Source organism: Chrysemys picta, chromosome 2, assembly GCF_011386835.1.
Source record: "Chrysemys picta bellii isolate R12L10 chromosome 2, ASM1138683v2, whole genome shotgun sequence".
NCBI lineage: Eukaryota > Metazoa > Chordata > Testudines > Emydidae > Chrysemys > Chrysemys picta.
In genome coordinates this window covers 167,493,699-167,513,945 of record NC_088792.1, presented here as the reverse complement: position 1 = coordinate 167,513,945, position 20,247 = coordinate 167,493,699, and the positions used below count along the sequence as shown (strand labels likewise).

General features: G+C 43.4%; 1 pseudogene; it reads right to left on the bottom strand.

Moving 5' to 3' along the window:
* Window positions 1-18,582: 18,582 nt before the first annotated feature.
* Window positions 18,583-18,693, bottom strand: LOC112060316 (small nucleolar RNA U3; annotated as a pseudogene).
* Between the last annotated feature and the right edge of the window lie 1,554 nt (window positions 18,694-20,247).

The following is a 20,247-nucleotide window of genomic DNA, read 5'->3' as shown; positions in this document are numbered from 1 at the left end:
AAAATGACAGTAAATGTTAATGGTCCGATCACAAAAATTGTCCTTCAAACTCGGATGTGTAGTAAATAGTAATGAAGAGATGTACTTGTCAGGAAGATTTGATTTGTCTAGCAAATCCTTCCTGACATATACACTCATTTACTACTATGTAGCCTTTTGAAAATGCCATTCCAGCAGAGCATAAAAAAAGGTTATTTAGATTAAGTATAGTTACAAGATGAGCTGTATACTGAGTTCATTGGACTACATGTAAACTCATTTAATTTCCACTGCTCCATTACTCTAAGTGAAACTGTCCCTGTATTGGGGGGAGGGGGAGAGTCAGGGGATGGGGGAAAAAAAACATGAAAAAGACATAAGAATTAGAATGAGAGAGGAGAGTAACATAAAAACAAAGGTATAGGATCCAATGTACTGATGTCTAGGCATGATAGGCATGGAAATGGCATTAATTATTCCTTTAATGGGACGGAATACTGAATAAAACGGTAAGGATTTAAAATCTGCCATCAGTTGCTGTAACTGAAGGCAGAATTTGACCTTGACATTGCACACTTAAAGTCAGGAAATGTCAAAGCTAAGGTTGCACATGCAATGCTAACTCTACCTTACTTGTCTGTATGCATTGCAATAGAGGGGCAAATTCTGCTCTCCATTACACTACTGAAAATCTGGAGTAACTCCAGTGAAGTCAGTAGAAAAGAGCTCAAGCTGAGAGCAACTTTGGTCCACAGGACTAGATCCTCAGCTGGTGTCAATCAGCATAGCTCCATTGACTTCACTGAAGCAATGCTGTTTTACACCAGATAATAATTTGACCCGCAGTCTTTAATTTCATTATTGCATATTATTTTTCAAATAATACAATATATCAGAATGCATGTTTTCTTCAGGTTTGATACACGCATAACATCTTTTTTTTATTCAAACTGATTTCATTGTCATCCTGATCCAGTGTATTGTTATTGACCTAGACTTTTTATATATTGTCTTTTCTGTATATATATATATATATATAGAGAGAGAGAGAGAGAGAGAGAGAGAGAGAGATTTTAATAAGTTCATTTTATTTTCATTCAGCAGCACAGCCTTTATTAGGTGCAGCTTAGAGCATAAGACAGTTAATTATGAAGATGACTTAGATGCACACACAAGCACAGTGCAGATTTTCCAGATCCAGTTTAGGGGCTGAAGCACTGAACAACAGCTTCAAATTAAATTCTAATATATGGCCCAATACTACATATTTATGCATATCAATAACTCACCACACATTATGCCATTGTAGTGATGTACTACTTACGTACTAAAATTACTCATATGCATGTGGATTCATAAGAATAAGCCCTTAGGGTTTTATATATATTTATAAAATAGTGAAAATGGTCTTGTGTGTTTGTGTATACATATATATACACGCACAAGACCATTTTCACTATTATTCTGTACTTTATACTTCACCTGTAATGTGCTGTGTAAATATGCTTTACTATGTATTTTTCACATAAATGTGTTTCATCTCATTTTGTCCATTGTATGCAAAGCAATGCATACTACACATGTAGCAAAGTTTGTAGAAAAAAAGTGCCCGGATAGAGTCTATTGTGTTATTTGAGAAATAGTATGTGATCATGTAATTAACAGCTGTCAGTTAGAATTTCAGCTTGTGTATGTGGAAAAGTGCCAATGAAGTCAACAAAGCTATGACAATATACACTAACTGAGGGTCTGGTCCTGTGTCATAACGCATATGCAAAAAGGTAAAGAGACAGCAACCTTATCTGTGATAGATCTTTAATTGTGGGCACTTAACCAAGCAGGCTTAATATTCCATTAAAGGCCCTACTCCCCAATGGAATTTCCTAAAGTTTTATTTTTAACTGGGGGGGGGGGAAGGGAAGATTAGGAAAATAAACAAATCTTTATAAAAGGAGCTTTACTCTTGTTTTAAATATTCCATAATCTGGAACTATTTAGCTAGACACCATCTGAATACCATTGCTGCCCCACATCCATAGGACAGAGCTCCTCTGCTGCCAGCCTTACAAAGTTGGGGCAAGTGGATTTTTGCCCTCCCTGTTTGAAAAGCATCTAAAGATACACCACTAAGAGACTATCCCGTGCACCTAGCACAGTTCACAGTGGCCCTTCCCACCTTCCAGAAGTCACTAGAGCTGAGGCACCTGAATAGTTTGCACTTAACATATTTTAAGGAGGTTAATACTTTGGTTTTCAAAAGCCATTTTTGGTAGAAATGTTTGTATTTTGGTTCAAAAATAATTAGTGAAAAAGCTTGGTTTTCCACAAACATTTTCACTTTAGTCAAAGGGCTAAGCAAGACCAAAAAAAAAAAAAAAGTTCCAACTGGTGCTGGACAAGCCCTCTTTTATCTGGATCTCCCTGCTAATTTGCAGCTATATATTTTATTGGAGATTTCAGGGGAGGGAGGGGGAGCCTGTGCACCATGTCCTCGCTCCTCCCCCTCCCTCCTGCCTCCTGAACACGGCAAGCCAGCTGATTGCTGTGGGCAGGAGGCAGGGGAGGGATGGGGGAGGAGCGAGGACGCGGCGTATGGAGTCAAGGGGGAGGGGGAAAGAAGAGGCGAGTTAAGGGTGAGGGCTTGGGGGAAGGGGGGGCATGGGAGGGCCAAGGGTTGAGCCCTCCGCCCCTGGTGTTTGCAGAGTAGGGGAAGCTGCCGCTGCTGCTGCGCAATGTGCTTCTCCTAGCCTACAGCACCTTCAGCCTCCTTGCCTGCCTCATTGTCTCCAGTGCCAGTGGGCTGTGCCTGTGTGGGGTAAGGCGGGGGCACCTCCCAACTATAGTACTGTACTGTATGGCAAAAAAAAATTTCCCTGGAACCTAACCCCCCATTTACATTAATTCTTATGGGGAAATTGGATTCACTTAACATTGTTTCACTTAAAGTCACATTTTTCAGGAACATAACTACAATGTTAAGTGAGGAGTTACTGTACAGCAAAAGGGGATCCTTTCCCCTATATGCCCCCAAACAATGCCAGTGACTCGATTCCACAAATTACTTGATTCTAATTGAAATTAAATAAGAGATTTTGCTTGTCAATTGCCCATTGTGAGAATACAAAAAAGGAAAATCATATTAAACTATTAAGCAGAAACAGATCCTTTCAAAATCCCTGTTTAGTACTCTCAGTATGATGCAAAAGCCTTATTTCCTTTTAATTGGCTTATCTAAAAAAATGATAATTTTCAGACAGTTGGCAGTAAAATCCCTCAGGACTTCAGGAAGCATAATTCCCTTTTTTAAATTCTCTACATTTATTAATGAACTTGAAAAATAACACTTAAAATTGCTCAGTAGGTTTTCCCTCCTGTGTGTTGTATTCTCAACAGAGCCTTCACTGTGAACTTCAGGCAATTCTTCCTAATTTTTACCTTCAGGCTAAGTTTCCAAAATGTTAACTGGCTAATCACTGGTATATCCTGCCTATTATAAAATAGCTGTGAGAGAATGTGGGGCTTGCAGATCACATGTGTTTTGTCACAGAAAGGCATGAGAGCAGAGGTGAGCTGAAGGCAATGACATGATCCCATTGCCTTTCATTGCCACATTTTTCAATCCTGGGTCTTGCTGTTATTTTCATAGACAGAGAGCCGCTGTATTATTTTCAGTCAGAATGACTTATTTTACTTTAAGGAAAACAATAGGGAACAAAAGTAAAGTACTTGTAAGATCTTTAGGGCAGGGACCATCTTTTTATTCTGTGTTTGCAAGAATACCTAGAGCAGTGGAGTCTTGTTCCATTACTAGGACTCAGTGTAGGAATGCCGTCTCCCATTGACATAGTGCTGCCTACATTGGGAGTTAGGTCAGTATAACTGCGTCGCTCTGGGATGTGCAGTACACAAGTCTTTATCCAGGAAAGGGTGGATTTGCAGGGGTAAGGTGTGAGAGCAGCAGGGGGAATTTATGGGCTTGTCACTTTACTAGAGGGGCTCTGGAAGTGTTGGATGTTGGAGGAGGTAGGCTGGAGTGAGAGGGAAATCTGGGATATTTAGTAGCTGGGAAAAGGCATGTTTTGGGCTTATTACAATGTAGAAGGATCAAAGGCAATTTTGCAGATGGGTTGTGGGCTCTTGGGACTGGTGGTGTTGGAGTGGAGTTTTAAATGGATTTGGTTGCACTAGTTCAGGCGGAAATTTCAAAGCATGCAAAATTTGAACACAGTATTATATGGCAGAGAGAAAAGGAACAGTAAAAAAAGTTCTCAGACCTGCTGTATTGGTATTCCATTAGCACCTGGAGGCTTTAATCAGGATCAAGGCCCCATTGTACCAAGTACTGTACAAACACAGAACAAAAGGTAGTCCCTATCTTAAAAAGCTGGCAATCTAAATAGATAGACAGAGGAAAAGGGAGACTGGGATGCAATGTTCAACACAGTAAGCAGACATATGTCATGTTAGTTTCACTTTTTGTTTTACATCTATGGCTATGGATTTTACTTTGTTTTTTCTTTCGATAGATACTTATTATTCTTGCTATACAACATGCTGAATTTCAATTCCAAATTGTGCATCTTACGGTAAAAGCCAAGTCCACAGCTATATCATTTTCAGAAGGAGAGGATAAATATAGTAACTATATAAGTGCAAATAGCCTTAACTGGCCTGGCTCTCCTAAACAGAAAAAGGGTCTGATTCTGATCTTATACCAGTGTAAATCAAGAGCAATTTCCCTGAAGTGAATGGAGTTATACTAATGTAAAATCAGGATAAGTGAATGAACACTTAGCCCCAAATTATACTAGCTACATTATGTGTTTCTTATGTGGAGTTCATTATGTGGACTTCATAGAAAGAATGCAAATATGTGATTTTACTGCCTCTTCTTATATGGATTAAAGAGCAGAAAGATATTTCTAAACATAGCAGGATATATGGGACTTTTCTTTGTCCTGCATAGTTAATGAAAATACAAATAAAAAAACCTAAAACAAACAAAAAAACCTTTGACTTATCACATGCTTTCTCATTCTTTTAACCAACATGCTTTTGAAAAGCAAGATTATATTCTGCACCATCCTTTCTTCCCCTTGAGCTCATGACCTCTAGGTGGATTACAAAAGGGTGGCAGTCGGAGACCTGGCCAAACTGTGGAAGGTGAAAGGTGGTGGTGGGGAATCTGGAAATAAATACAAGCTGCTCACTTTTAGCACATGCAGGCTGATAGACCTAGAATAGCTCTTTTTACCAGCTGATTTCCAAATTCTTTAGCTAAATAGCTAAGTATCAATTTGTTCATTTTATCGATGGGGGAACTGAGGCACCCAGAAGATTAGGGACTTGCCTAAGGTTCCCATATAGGACAGTGTGCCTTATGTACTGTATAAATCTATTATGTATTTCTGCATTGCAGCTTGTTAAATAGTTGTGATTGGCCATATAAGTCACCAGAATAATATAGTATTATTTCTATTCCCTGGGTGGATGAACATGTAAATACTTCAAGCATGAATACTGGAATTCATTTTCCTCAGACATTTGTACCAATAGACTCGATCATTCCAATGTTTGTGGAAAGTGAACACAGAAGAGGCAAATAGGGCTGAAGTGGATTCATTTAAAAATGGGGACAAATATTTGTAGAAAATTTTGTTTGCATTAATTTTCCTTGCTCTACTCAGCATCCTCAATTCCCATTAGCATCAATATGAATTTGAGGCACAGATTACTTCCCAGAAGGGGCTCAGCAATTTGTAAGAACAGCTCCAAAAGTAATCTCTATTTGGTTCAACAGCAACAAAATAAATGTCTGGTTTTCTACTGATGTTGATAAAGATGAATCCATGAATAGAAAACACAAATGAATTTGATCAACTAATGAGGAGCACTTGTCTTACTGAGTGCTTCTCCATGCAGGAGGACAAGTTCATCTTTATGGTATGAATACCAATGGTGAGTGAGGCTCTAGAACAGCTTATAGCTTTTTCCTTAACATACATTTTGAAACAGGATTTTCTGCTTTAGTTTACTTGAAGAAGGACAGCTAGAAGTCCCCTCTAGCTAATGCTTTCTCCCCACATGAAAACAAAGACAAACACCATCCTGAACGAAAAGAAAACAAGGTATATCATTCACTGCAAATATCCAACAAAGTGCAGATGCACACATGATGCTATTACTAGTAATGCAAAGGTAGCATGCTTTTTGTGGATTTTACCCCCAATACAGAGTATAATGATTGTTTTCTTTTCTCAGAAAAAAACATTTTTAAAAAAACAAATATGGCATTTTTATTTCTTTGGTACTTTGATAACTGTTGACAGTAACAAAATTGTGAGGGTAAGTGATATGATTGTAATGGTTTCATTGTTAATTATAACAAATCCATATGTAATATTTCACATGGAAATTCTGCAATGAATACAATTGGTGTTGCAAATTACAGAATTGTGGATGTACCTAAATTACACTGATGGACAGAAGATAGGACCCTAGATATGATATCTATAGCACATGACTCCATTGTAAACTTTAGCCTATAAATCTTTTAACTATTTTATTTTAGAAATCTCACAGAAACAGATTTACAATGAAATACAGGTGTGTTGTTATAATTTCTAATAGTTACAATGGCGATAAAAGATTATGGGACATAACCACAAAGGACTATAGGAATAGGGAGGTCACACCTAGAAAATGTTACTAGTTATACTGGCACTTCTAGAGAAAGGTTGAGAAAACCTGCTTTACATGAATGATAAGAGTGACATTATTAGTGAATACTCAGTTGTTTAATAGAGGTTTTATGAAACACTGTGGTCTCAGTTTCCAGAAGGTTCTGTAAACCTTTTTCTGTTTTAGTTCATTTTACATATACATTTTCAATCTGCAAATTTTGTCCAAAGCAAAACTCAGTCACAACTTCAGAATTTTGCATGATTTCTTCACAAAATTATAAATCTTTTGTTGGTACCATCTAACTGTATTCTAAACTTGGCCTGGGCTCCTTTATATATTATTAAACTGGGGGAAGAAACCTGAAGCAAAGTGAATTTTATTGTGAACACAGCTGAGCAAATGCTTTGCAGCAAATAATTCATTGAACAAATGTAGCTTTTGGTTTGCAATGGCCTTGGTATTTTTTATCGGAATTTACCAGATATGATTTTTGGTGGGGGAGGGGGAAGAGGAGTTATTTCTCAAGTTTACTGCACATATTCAGTACTCAGTTTTCAAAATTCAAACTGTGTAGAATTAGTTGTGATTGATCACAGAAGTGAGTTGGTATTATTTCAATTCCTTGACCAGATGAATGGGACTATGAATGCAACCTCGTTTTTCTTTAGTAAATAAAATACAACATAAATAAATACATTGTGCTACAATGCAAATGAGATTCAAAGTATTATTGGACAGATCCTCATAGCTAGTAGAAATTGGCCTAGCTTCACTGACTTCATTACACTAGCTGAGGATCTGACCCCGTGCATTCAGTCCCATTAGAGCTCCATTCACAGTTGTAGTAGGCACAATGCCCTCCAGATGATGTTCTCATTGTTATTGTGCAGCTACATAAACTATTTTTCCATTGCACTGTTTTAATCCACAACCACCTATATTTTGTACACATCTCCACGGCCTCCTTTCTTGAGTCAACCCATTAACTGAGGTGCCAGTTTTGACCTATGCAATAATTATACCAGCTATTAAAATTGCTAAAATGTTTGTTTGGTAATAAAACATTTTCAAGGTTAATAACCCTCAAATCTGACCTACTGTATTATTTTTCTTATAACTGATTGTAGAGTTTATCTAGTCCCACCAGTATTTGTGAGATGTTGTTTTCAAAATAAATGCTTTAATGAGCTTCTTTAAAACTTGCATCTTGTACCTATTTAACAATCTTTTTCTGTATATTGTTACCAACATGAACTTTGCTTTAAGTAGAAAAGGCAGATTTGCTGAACAAGTGGCTCCCTTAAAAAGATGGAAAAAAGCATGGCCTAAAATGCCCTGTCATTTGTAGTGTCCCACTTTCTAGACACCAGCAATGTGGGAGCCCTTTGGAAGGGACAAAGAACTTGGTTTTAAATATGTATCAGGAGATATGTAACAGGGGGAACTCACCACTGAAACACCTCCTCATGCCAGGATGTGGCGAGGCTGGCCTTCGTCTACTCTAGCACCCCCTATTGTCTGCTGTTCTGATTTTGCAGCAGTTTGCAGCTTCTGGCCCAGCCCTACAGCCAGATCACATTTCAAGTTTGGGCCACTTCCAAGGAATGCACGTCCAGCTGTAGTTGATCAGGCCTTAAACTGGTTTTCCCCAGCTGGCCTCTTTGAAGTCCCCTCACTCAGCAGCAAAGTCTTTCCAAATCAAACAAAACTCCGCAGCGTCACACTCTTCCTTTCAGAGTGGTAGGGTGACCAGATGGGATGAAGAAAATATCGGGACACTTGGGGAAGTTCGAAATATCGGTCGGGACGTAGGACAACCGCCTAAATATCGGGACAGTCCTGATTTTATCGGGACATCTGGTCACCCTACAGAGTCATCTCCCTGGAGCCCCTCGGTGGAACAGAAAACTACAAACCAAGCCAAATATACTGATGCATCTTTTGATACTGTGTGGGCTAAAGCCTGCCATCTGAATTAGGCTTCTCTAGATCAATGGTTCTCAACCTACTTACCATTGTGGGCCGCATATGCAGCTCTCTGTGTATCATGTAGGCCGTATCCATACAATACATATACTACTTGTATGGCCTTGAGGATGTCACATGGGCCACAGCTATGTGCTGATGGGGCCACAAGCGTCCCGTGGGTTGAGAACCACTGCTCTAGAGCATCCTATCCAGGAACACCAGCTCCAAGCGAAAACTGCCTGCCTGGAGTCTCTCCAGCCACAATTCAGCTCAACTGCGCTCTTCCTCAGGTAGCCCCTAACTACTGGGCTTTTCTCCTTTTAAATCCAACACCCTGTCCAGAGCTAATTCAACAGGTTTGGCTGGCCCACGGCCTCTTGGTTCTTAAAGAGGCAGGCTGCACTGTTACAGAGTGATATAGGTTTTTGTGGATGAAAAGAAGTATGTGGACAGGGACTTGATTCTGCTCTCACTTACACTGGCATCTCCCCTGACTTCACTAGAAGTGCTCCTGATTTACATCTGTGTAAGTGGGAGGGGAATCAGCCTCTGGCTCTCCACAGGAAGCAAATACCATGGCTTTAGAGTGACAGATTAAACTCTGGTATGTAAGGATTAGACACTACGAGCAAAATTCTGGTCCCACTGAAGTCAATGGGAGCTTTGCATTTGACTTCAGTGGAGCCAGGATTTCACCATACAATTTCTAGAATTAAGGCCAAGAGGCCCCTGCATCACAGCCTTGCACAGTTTTCACATGGGTGAGAACAATTAATAGTTGAGCTTTTCTTTCCTGTGATTCTCTTCCCTTTTTCTGAAACAAACACTAGTTTCTTCAAACTTAACCAACAACCTTTCGGATTCGATCCACTTAGCACGAGTTTAAATGGCCAAATAAAGTTCAGGTCAATAGTGAACTGAGCCCTCAGGGTGCTGGGGCAGAGTGGACTGCTGTTACGTTATTCATCCTCTAGCACACAAACATATGTATTTGTTGATGTAGGATTGCCTGAGAATACTATATACATATGCACACACATCCTTACCAGTTTTCCAGTTCCTTAGACAACAAAATAACTTTGTCAGTATGTGCAGCATCATGGGTGCCCCCTTGGAGCAAGCATTAGGAAGATTAATTAAAACAGGTACGATCTTAAGGATAGATGCTTTGGGGTCTACCTGTGGGCGTGCATGTATTTTATATAGAGATAAATATATAGTGTCCAATTCACCATATCATTTCACCTTATATAGTCATTTACACCAGTGCAAAGTGGGTGTAATATGCTATCAAATCAATAGTAGCAGTTTACAAACAGTTTGCACTGATATAAGTGACTACACAAGACACAGTGAATGGTGAATCAAGTCCATTAAATGCATATCAGAAGCCACCCTAGAGAACCACAAAGTATTATGATTACACATGATAGAGAAGATAACAAATACAGCAAGAGAAGAGATTCCTATTTCAAACTGTCAAGGCATTATTCCAAAAAAGTGTGGGCGTAGGGGGCAAATTCCATTAAAAATGCAAAAATATACATTGGAAGCATCCTTCAAAATAAAAACAAAACAACAAGAAAGGCTTCGGACTTCTCTTCGTGGTGCCAACGGAATTGAAATGCATAACACCCGGTAATGCTCCTGGAAATGCCTGCTGAAATCCCCAGGCACCAATAAGAGAGGAAACCCTGCAGTGTCTCTGGCTGAGCCTCCTAATTAGTATCTGTAGCCTTGTCAGTTTCAGATGTCTTGGTATCCAGAAGTTCCACAAAAATTAGTAGTTAATTTAATAACGTAAATTTTTAAATTGTCATCCTTTATAAGTTACTGGGAAAATGTGCAGGTAAGAACATGGCTGTGTGTGTGTGTGTGTGTGTAGAGTATATTGCAGTGTAATGCCAAATGTATGTATGGAGGAATTCCAAAATAAAAATTGACAGCATTTCACATGACCATTAATAGTTGGACAACAGAGGGTAATCTAATATGGGCAAATCTTCATGATGTGGCTAAATACAGTTGCAAAACCTCAGGCATTTCAATCACCAGAGGGATGTAGGAAATCTCCAATTTCCTTTTAAGGAAGAGAGTATTGGTCCTGGAAGATCAATTTTACAGCTCTTGTTCACTTTGATAATAAAATGATTGTTCCTACAAAAGGACATTTGGATTTTATTTAATGTGTTTACCTCCACTGCCTTTAATTAAAGTATATAACTGTATGCAATTAGAGCACTTTGGGAAATAAAGTACAGATGTGCTGTGCAGCTACATAAACTATTTTTCCATTGCACTGTGAATATACACTGTAGAATGACTTAAAGAATTCGTAAGAACAAAATTTGTTTAACTTCAACATACACAATGACATCTTCTAATGTAAGAGACATTCTCCCTGTCAAGAACACCATTACCTATTTTGGTAATCTTCTACGGTTTTATATAATGTCAGAGATTTAAAAAAAATGTGTCAGAGTCAAAAGGCAGAAGGCATACACATAGAACTGGGAAGAAAGAATGCAAGCAAGTAGTTGGAGAGAAATAGAGAACAGCAAAAAATGGGATGAAAGATAAAGAAGGGCTAAGAAGGGGAAAGATAAAAGAGAATACATGAGCAAAAAGTAAGTTTGGAGAGGAAAAATAATACAGTATTTGAGGTCAGGAATCTCTTAAATCAATGGGAATAGACAAATCTCTGGTTCCAACTGCACAAGATCATAGATATAAACACATGAAAAAGTCATGGTGCAAGCATGTGACCTTCACCCACAAAGTAAACTCAAGGTTGCCTGACTTTACATTTTTGTTTTGTTTATACAATGGAGAAGTGGAGTCAGTGTCTCTGGTACTTCCATATTTTTTGCCCCTCTGATTCCTGCTGAGCTCTGGATCTGAAGTGGAGATAACTCCAGCTGTGGAAGTCTGAGCCAGATTTAAAACCTTTCTAAGCTTGCGGGGAGGGAGGACGGGGAAGAGGGAACTGAGCAAAGGTTTTAGTTTGACAGTATACAAATGAGGAGAAGCTGCAAAATTTGGATCTGAATCCAAGTTTGGATTCAGAGTAGCAAGGGCTGTAGTCCACAAAAGCTTATGCTCTAATAAATTTGTTAGTCTCTAAGGTGCCACAAGTACTCCTGTTCAAGTTTGGATTCTAAACCAAATGCCCCACATTACAGCTTGGGGTTTTGTCTGGATCTATTTCTAATTAAATTGCATACAGTCACAACATGTACAGAGAATGTCTCAGTTAACGCTGATCCAATCTTAATGGAATAAATCTAATGCAAGAAAGCAAGACAAAGGTTACAATGAATATGTTACAGGTTTAATCTAAATTCACAATAGCAAAAAGTTAAGGCTTTTGTGAAAACTGTGTGATCCAAAGTAATGCCTATTACAAAGGAGGCAGTGTTGTCTACTAGTTAGATCAGCTGATTGGGATTCAAGAGTCCTGAGTTTTATTCTTCACTGTGCTACAGATTTACTATAGGATCCATTCTGAATGGACCTGAACACTCCTGTGACATGTTGAGCAAGGCGATCAGTGGGAGATGAAGACGCTCATCACCCTGAAGTGCTATGTTTATTTAGCTTAGGCTCAGTTTCTTCTATAGTAAAGGATCCCTCCCTCAGTAAAAGATGCCCACCTCACAGTAGCATGAGGTGAATCATTTTGAGAACTTTGAAAGGAAGGTGTTTTATAAGTTCAAATTATTAGAAATTTTATTATTGTTATTATCATCACCACCACCACCAAAGTGGTAAATTGAAGGAGTTCTAGTTTTAGGCCTGAATTTGACTTTTGCTGGTTTAAGTTAGAATCTTGCCCTTATCTTAATATAAATTGTTCCTATAGGCCTTGATCTTTCAGCACTGAAAGGAGATTGGCAACTGACTTCAGTATATGCAGCCTCAAGTTTATGCTTATCACTGAGAACCAACACAGAACGAAAGTTAACATGTATCAAAAGATTTTCTGAGGGGCTTCAGGGAGTTAGGCACCCCACTCCTTAGGCTCCTTTGAAAACCCAAGCCCATTTTTAAAAATCACTTGAGTGCATGAGAGGTGCCAGAAAAAAAATATTTGCCACTTCCTCTACAACAGAGGAGATAGGACTTGAACCTACAACAACTCATGCACAAAGCTTGCCTCTGCACTACTAAGCCAACATATACAAGAAGCACCTGCCTGACAATCACATAAATTATCACTGTCCTGCAAGTTGTGGGGCCCTGCAGCACAGATAATCTTGTGGCAGCAGAGGCTATATTTCCACCAGATACGTTCAGCAAAAAGATAATGGTCAGGGGCGGGGGAGATATTTGCTTCAAAAAAAGAAAAGGTTTTTAAGTGTATCACATAGTGCCTTGAAATATTTGCCCCAGTTTTGACAGGAATTAGGGGCATATGTAATCTTTTAAGGTTTTTCTCAGCCTCTCTTCTCTCCTGAGTGCTATTTATTGTCCTTCTGACCTGCCACATTGCTCCACTGTCCTCATCACTTTTTTTTTTAACCTTCCCAATGATGTATTGCCAAATTGTAAGAAACGGTTACTCACCTTCTTGTAACTCTTTTTCTTCGAGATGTGTTGTTCATGTCCATTCCAATCAGGTGTGTGCACAGTTGCCAGACGTTTTTCCACCAGCAGCCCCATCACGTCTTCTGTGGAGCCCCCTGGAATGGTGCTCAATATATGACCCTGCCAACCATGGCCGTCCTTACCCATATGCAAAGTACTCAGCTGCGTAGGGCACCAGGAAATATGTGCCCTGCGCAGCTGCATGCTGCTCCGGCCCCTGCTCTGCCTCTTCCCCATGGCCCCCGCCCCTGCTCTGCCTCAGCTCCACCCCCACTCCACCCCTTCCCCATAGCCTCCACCCTGCTCCACCCCCACCACTACTTCACCCCTTCCCCAAAGCCCCCGCCCCTGCTCCCTCCCACCTCTTCCTGCACCAGCTCTGCACCATCCCTGTCCCGGAGGAGTGCAGTAGGGCTGGGCCTGCACTCACCGGCGACGGGAAGTGCAGTGGACTGGCCCCAGCCATGCCACCAGTGTTGGGGGGTGGTTTCCCCCTGTCCCTCAAGCCGCCCCCACCCGGGAGGCCTGGGACCAGCCCTCCCCCCCACACATGGAGGCCTGGAACCTCCCCCCCCCTTGAGGGGGCTGCGTAGGGCCCCAGAATAGGTAGGGACAGCCCTGCTACTGATCCGGCCCCTCCTCAGTTCCTTCTTGCCGGCTACTCTGACAGAGGGGTAGGGGTAGGGTGGGTATTGGAATGGATGTGAAGAACATCTTGAAGAACAACAGTTACAAGAAGGTAACTGTTTTTTCTTCGAGTGCTTGTTGACGTCGAGCTGGAGGTGGGGTCGGAGTTAAGGAATCGCTGATTGGAGCACCGCTCTGCTGAAAGCTGCCTCATCTCTAGTGTGCTGTGTGATGGCATAGTGAGAGGTGAATGTATGCACCAAGAACCAAGTAGCTGCCCTGCAGATTTCCTGTATCGGGACCTGGGCCAGAAACGAAGCTGATGAGGCCTGTGCCCTTATGGAATGATGGATGACACTGCCAGGCCTTGTTGGTTGAGGTGCAGAAGGTACTCCAAGATGAGTGGTATAGATGCCTGAAATGTAGGAGTGTGATGTTGGGCACACCAGCAAGTGAATCTTTTCCACTTGGCCAGATAAGTGGCTCTGGTGGATGGTTTTCTGCTGCCAAGCAGGACCTTTCTTACTGGTTTCAAGCACAGGAGCTCCACTGGGTTTATCCATGAAGCTTCCAGGCCATTAGATGGAGGGACTGGAGGTCCAGGTGGTGAAGGCAACCGTGGTCCTCCGTGATCAGATCGGGGTAGAATGGTAACACGATGGGAGTGTCTACTGACAGCTCCAAAAGTGTGGTGTACCAATTTTGGCGGGGCCACGCTGGGGCCAGCAGAATTACTTTTGCTTTGTCTCTACGGATTTTCAGCACTACTCTGTGCACGAGTGGGAATGTTGGAAAGGCATACGTGAGACAGTCTCCTCAGGGAAGCAGGAATGCATCTGAGATTGAACCCGGGCTGTGTTTCTGAAAGGAGCAGAATATTGGGCACCTCCTGTTGCCCTGGGTGCAAACAGATCAACCTGGGGAACCCCCCACTTTTGGAATATAGAATATATGACATCCAGATGGATGGCCCACTTGTGATTGCGAAACGATCTGCTGAGGTGGTCCGCTAGTTTGTTCTGCACACCTGGGAGATAGAACGCCTCCAGGTGAATGGAGTGGGCTATGCAGAACTCCCATAGCTAAAGGGCCTCCAGATATAGGGAGAAAGAGCGGGCTCCACCCTGCTGGTTGATGTAAAACATGGCCGTGGTGTTGTCCGTCATTACCACCATATACTGGCCTTGGAGCCAGGATAGGAAAGTTTGGCTAGCTGTACTGCTCTGAGCTCTCTTATATTGATATGCAGAGAGAGCTCGTCCTGTGACCATAATCCTTATGTCTGGAGCTCTCACAGATGTGCCCCCTAACCCAGAGCTGACGCATCCATTACTAGAGACAAGGAGGGCTGGGGGCTGTTGAAGAGGACTGGCTTGCACACTGTGCGAGGGTCGGACCACCATTGGAGGGACTCAAGTACTTGGTCTGGTACCGTGACTTCAGATTCCAGGCTGTCGTGCCCCAGGCGGTGTACACATGCAAGCCATGCTTGAAGAGGTGTGAGCCTCAGTCTGGTATGCCTGACCACGTTAGTGCAGGCTGCCATGTGGCCGAGGAGACTCAGGCATCCCCTCGCGGTAGTGGACGGGTACCACCTGAGGCTTTGTATAATGTCTGTCATGGTCTGAAATCAGGTCTCTGGCAGGAACGCCCTTGCCTGCACCAAGTCTAGCACTGCACTGAATTCTATTCTTTGAGTTGGTGACAAGGTTGACTTGTTCACGTTGAGCAGGAGTCCCAGCCTCTCGAAAGTAGCTCTGACTAGTCAGACTTGAGACTCCACCTGCTCCCTGGTGCGCTCCCTGAGTAGCCAGTTGTTGAGGCAGGGATATACCTGCACCTGTCTCCTGGAGGAAGGCTGCTACAACTGACATACACTTGGTGAACACTTGGGGGGCTGTCAACAGACTGAAGAAGAGGACCGTGAACTGATAGTGTTTGTGGCTGGAAGAAATCACCTGTGCGCAGGCCGAATAGCTATGTAAAAGTACGTGTCATGTCGAGGGCGGCGTACCAGTCTCCCAGTTCCAGGGAAGGGATAATCGTGCTCAGGGACACCATGTGGAACTTCAACTTCACCATTATCCTGTTGAGGCCGTGCAGGTCTAGAATGGATCTGAGACCCCCCCCCCCTTTGCCTGAGGGATTAGGAAATAGCGGGAGTAGAACCCTTTGCCCCTTAGCTCCTGAGGAACCTCCTCCACTGCTCCTATAGCAAGGAGCGATTACATCTCCTGGATAAGGAGCTGCTCATGACAGGGATCCCTGAAGAGGGACAGGGAAGGTGGGAAGGTAGGAGAGGAGCAGAATTGGAGAGAATAATATCCTACTTCTACTGCGCGAAGAACCCAGCGGTCCGATGTTATTTGGGACCATGCATGGTAGAAGTGGGATAAACTATTCTGAAAGCAGGGTTGAGGATCCGGTATACAGTTTGGCATGTCATCCCCAGGTGCACCTTCAAAAGGCCTGCTTGAAAGCCGAGGAGGTGCACGCTTGGCCCTGTGATGATGAGGACTGGGACAGCTTATGCCTGCTGTTCCTACCTCACCTTCTAGAAAAGTCTTGCCTAGGGCAAGGTTGGTAAGGACATTGAGGGGGTTGAGGCTTAAAGTGTTTTCACTGAGTAGCTGTGGTATGCATCCCCAGCGACTTCATCATCGACCTCAAATCCTTTGTTTAGCCTGGAGTCTGTTTGCGCCATGAATAATCCTGTCCCATTAAAGTGCAGATCCTGCAGGGTCTGTTGGACTTCAGGGGGTAGGCCCGAAACTTGAAGCCATGAGGTCTTCCTCATGGCTATGCCAGAGGACAAGGTGCACGTCACCAAGTCAGCAGCGTCCAGTGAGGCCTGTAAAGAGGTCCGTGCCACTGTCTTGCCCTCTTCAACAATGGATCCAAACTCATCCCTGGACTCCGATGGTATTTGCTCCTTAAATCTGAGCATAGAATTCCATGAGTTAAAATTATATCTGCTCAGGACTGCGTGGGTCCCTGATGCTCCTGTCTTTCATGTTCATTAAGTGCAGACACCACCAAGAGCATTCTCTCGTAATCCTTGGAGAGAATGAAGTATTTGCATTCTACTCCCTTGGCCATTGGGGGGATAGAGGCCACACAGTTTTGGTGCTGTTTTGAATGGTCCTAATCTGTGGCAGTGCCATGCAGGATGGACCTTCTGGGGCCAAAATATCCACCACTGGGTCCTCCTGTTCCACCACCTCCTTGGTTTGTAAACCCATGTTGCATGCCACCCTGCGGAGTAGGTCCTGGGGGTGTGTGATTATCTATGGGTGAGACCGAAGTTCCCTCTACCGCCTCTTCTGGGGAAGAGGACGAGGACACAGTCGGGGAAACTGGGTCATTCTGGGTCTCTTGGTCCATGGGGACCTCCTGCTCGACCTGCTGTTCCAGGTCGATGACCATCTGTTCCACAATATGGGCGGGGGTCTGTGCCAGTGAAGGTGCTGTAGCTGGAATCGCTTCAGCATCTCTGGGCATACGGGGGCTGGCCGAGGCCGTCGGCAGCCTGGACTTGGATGCCACCGACTGGGAGCCCTGGGACTGGTGATATGCCCAAGGGGTCCAAAAAGGCCATTGTGCCGGTCCTTGCCATCAGGGTGGCCATGGCATTGTATCCATGTCAAGCCGTTGATGCATCAACCGGTGCTGACTCTGGTATGAGTATCTAGACCCTGTGTCTGATTCTGAGGAAAGGGACCAGGATCTAGAGGGCCCTGGAGGTGCCGATGGGAGCTGGCCAGGTGAGTGGTGCCGCGAGGAAGGGGAGCGGTGCTGAGATCTTGATCAGTACTGAAGGGATCGGCGTCACGATGATCATCGGCACTGGAGCAGGACCTACGATGATGCAGGAACCAGTGCTGAGATGACCAGTGCCATGAGTTTGACCGGTGCCTCAAGTTTGACCAGTGCCAGGACTCCGAATGGCACCGGGAATCAGGATGGTGCCCCCTTTCTGGTGCTGGGGATCGGTGACCTTGCAATGTGGGTGGGCACATCATTGTTGGCTTGACACAGGATGGTAGCACCTTTGGCGGTGCTGGGGGCTTGTTGTGGAGAGTTCGGGGACTGCGGTGCCATCATGGCAATGAGGTCTGGAGTGGCCTCAAGAGTGTCTGGAGTGGATGGTAGCCCCACCTTCTCCATCATATGGGTTGTGGAGTCCAACGGCCCTGGGCTCAATGGTACTCCTTGTGTGTCTGACGTTCTGGGAGCTGACTCCAAGGGTCTCGAGGGGCTGGGTGTTCCTCTCTGGGATACACCCCATTGACCGAGCCGCAGGGCAGGGTCTCACAGGAGATCCGCCTCTACCCTGCTTTTCGTGCTTCTTCTGCGGCACCAGAGAGTGGGACTGGTGATGTGAAGTTTCTACAGTCTTAGGCATGGGGGATCGGTGGTGCTGTGAGTCTCTATGCTCAGAGATCTTCTGCAGTGCTGATTCAGTCACCAATGCCGGCACGCGCTGCACCGAGGACCTTGGTGTCAGGTCCTGCCGTGCTGAGGTGGGCTGCGGTTTAAGAGCTGAGGAGCAGTTTCAACCTGAAATCCCACTCCTTTTTGGTCCTAGGTCCAAAACCCTTGCAAATCCTGCACCTATCGGCTTGGTGAGCCTTCCCCAGACACTTTAAACAAGCGTCATGGGGGGTCACCCATTGGCATAGGCTTATTGCAGGACTTGCAGTGCTTGAACCCCGGGGATCGAGGCATGCCCTGAGGTCCCCAAGGGGAAAGGTCGGGGTGGAGGGGGAACCCCCCACTCCTAACAGAATTTTCGGCTACACTTCTCTAGTTACAAACTATAGAAATGATCCCTGAAAGTATAGTCTATACTAACTAATAAAAACTAGAACTATAAACTACTAAAATAATCTACACTGAAAAGCTAGGGGAAGCGAATAAAACTTGTAAGCAAGCCACTCGCAGTTCTGACAACCATCACAGGTGGTAAGAAGGAACTGAGGAGGGGCTGGATTGGCAGGGTCCTATATTGAGCACCATGAAGGCGCCACTCCAGGCTGCTCCACAGCCATCCCGGTGGGAGCTGCTGGGGAAAAAGTTTCCGGTAATTGTGCATGCAGCCCACACGCACCTGATTGGAATGGACGTGAACAAGCACTCGAAGAAGAACAAGAGTGCTCAAGAGTGCTTGTGACATTCCTCGGTAAAATATCCTTCTCCCTTTAAAAAAAAACCATCAGTTCCATACCCTCCCTTCCCATCCCTACTCTTCAGCTCAATAAATTCCATAATTTCCTCCCCAAAATAAAATCCTCCTCTCAAAAAAAAAAAAATCATCTATTAGTTTAATAGTCTTCTCTCTCACCCCCCCCCCCAAAATTCATCAATTCCATACTCTTTCCTTTACAAAAATCTACCAAGTCCATACTGTGCTCCCTCACAAATCCATCAATTCTTCCATCCCATAAACTTGGCTCATCTCTTGAGCTCCACTATGTTTCTTCCTCCACAGCAGCTCATGGAGATTCTCCTGTACGGCATCGCTACCTTGCAGCTATTAGTATTTCCACACTATGCAGTGGACTGGACTGAGTTAGGGAGATGATTAATTGGAATACAATGTACATGGTCTAATTTTACCAGAAAAATGTATGGGGGAAGGGATTTTTTGGTTCTTGTAGCTCATGCTGCAAACATGGAGCCCATCTGCTATCCCTTTCAGTTTTACCAACAGGCTTGCACCTTTTTACACAGGGTTACATTCTCCACAAGGAAAAGAGCTAGAGTTTTTAGGGCCTGGTGCAAAACACACTGAAATCTATGGGAACCTTTCCATTAACTTCAGTGGACTTTACACAGGCCCTTACTTTTGAAAAAAAATGAAAGCTGAGATTCTCTTTTCTAAGCCCCAAAAGGTCAGTTCCTTAATTAGGGGCTCAAGTGCCACCCCTCCAGCTCATCAGTGAATTTTCCACATCTCCTACATGTCAAAGTTTCATTGAGACTTGTTCAACAATCCAAGGATACCAGATATCTATTGCCTTGACTATGACACGTAGTATACTTCAGTAATACTTAGCATTTATACAGTGGTTTCTGGAGCTAGGTGAAAATTGGAGCGGGGACGGGAGGGAATTTCAACAGATATTCTAGCAAATGAGTTTCCAAGCAGGACGTTTAGCTGAAACAGCAAATTTTAAGTCAATAGTACAGAATACCTGCCGAAAGCTAATTCTGGAATTAATAATTGAAAGCATTTTCACACCAGAAACCTGAATTTAAGAGTTATACTCAACCAGTCAGAGAAATGAAATATACCGTATGGCCTATGCTCCAGATGTGCCTTGGGTATCAATCACAGAAACTCCATTGACTTCAGTGGAGCTATGCCAGTTTACACCAGCTGAAGATCTTCTCAATGAT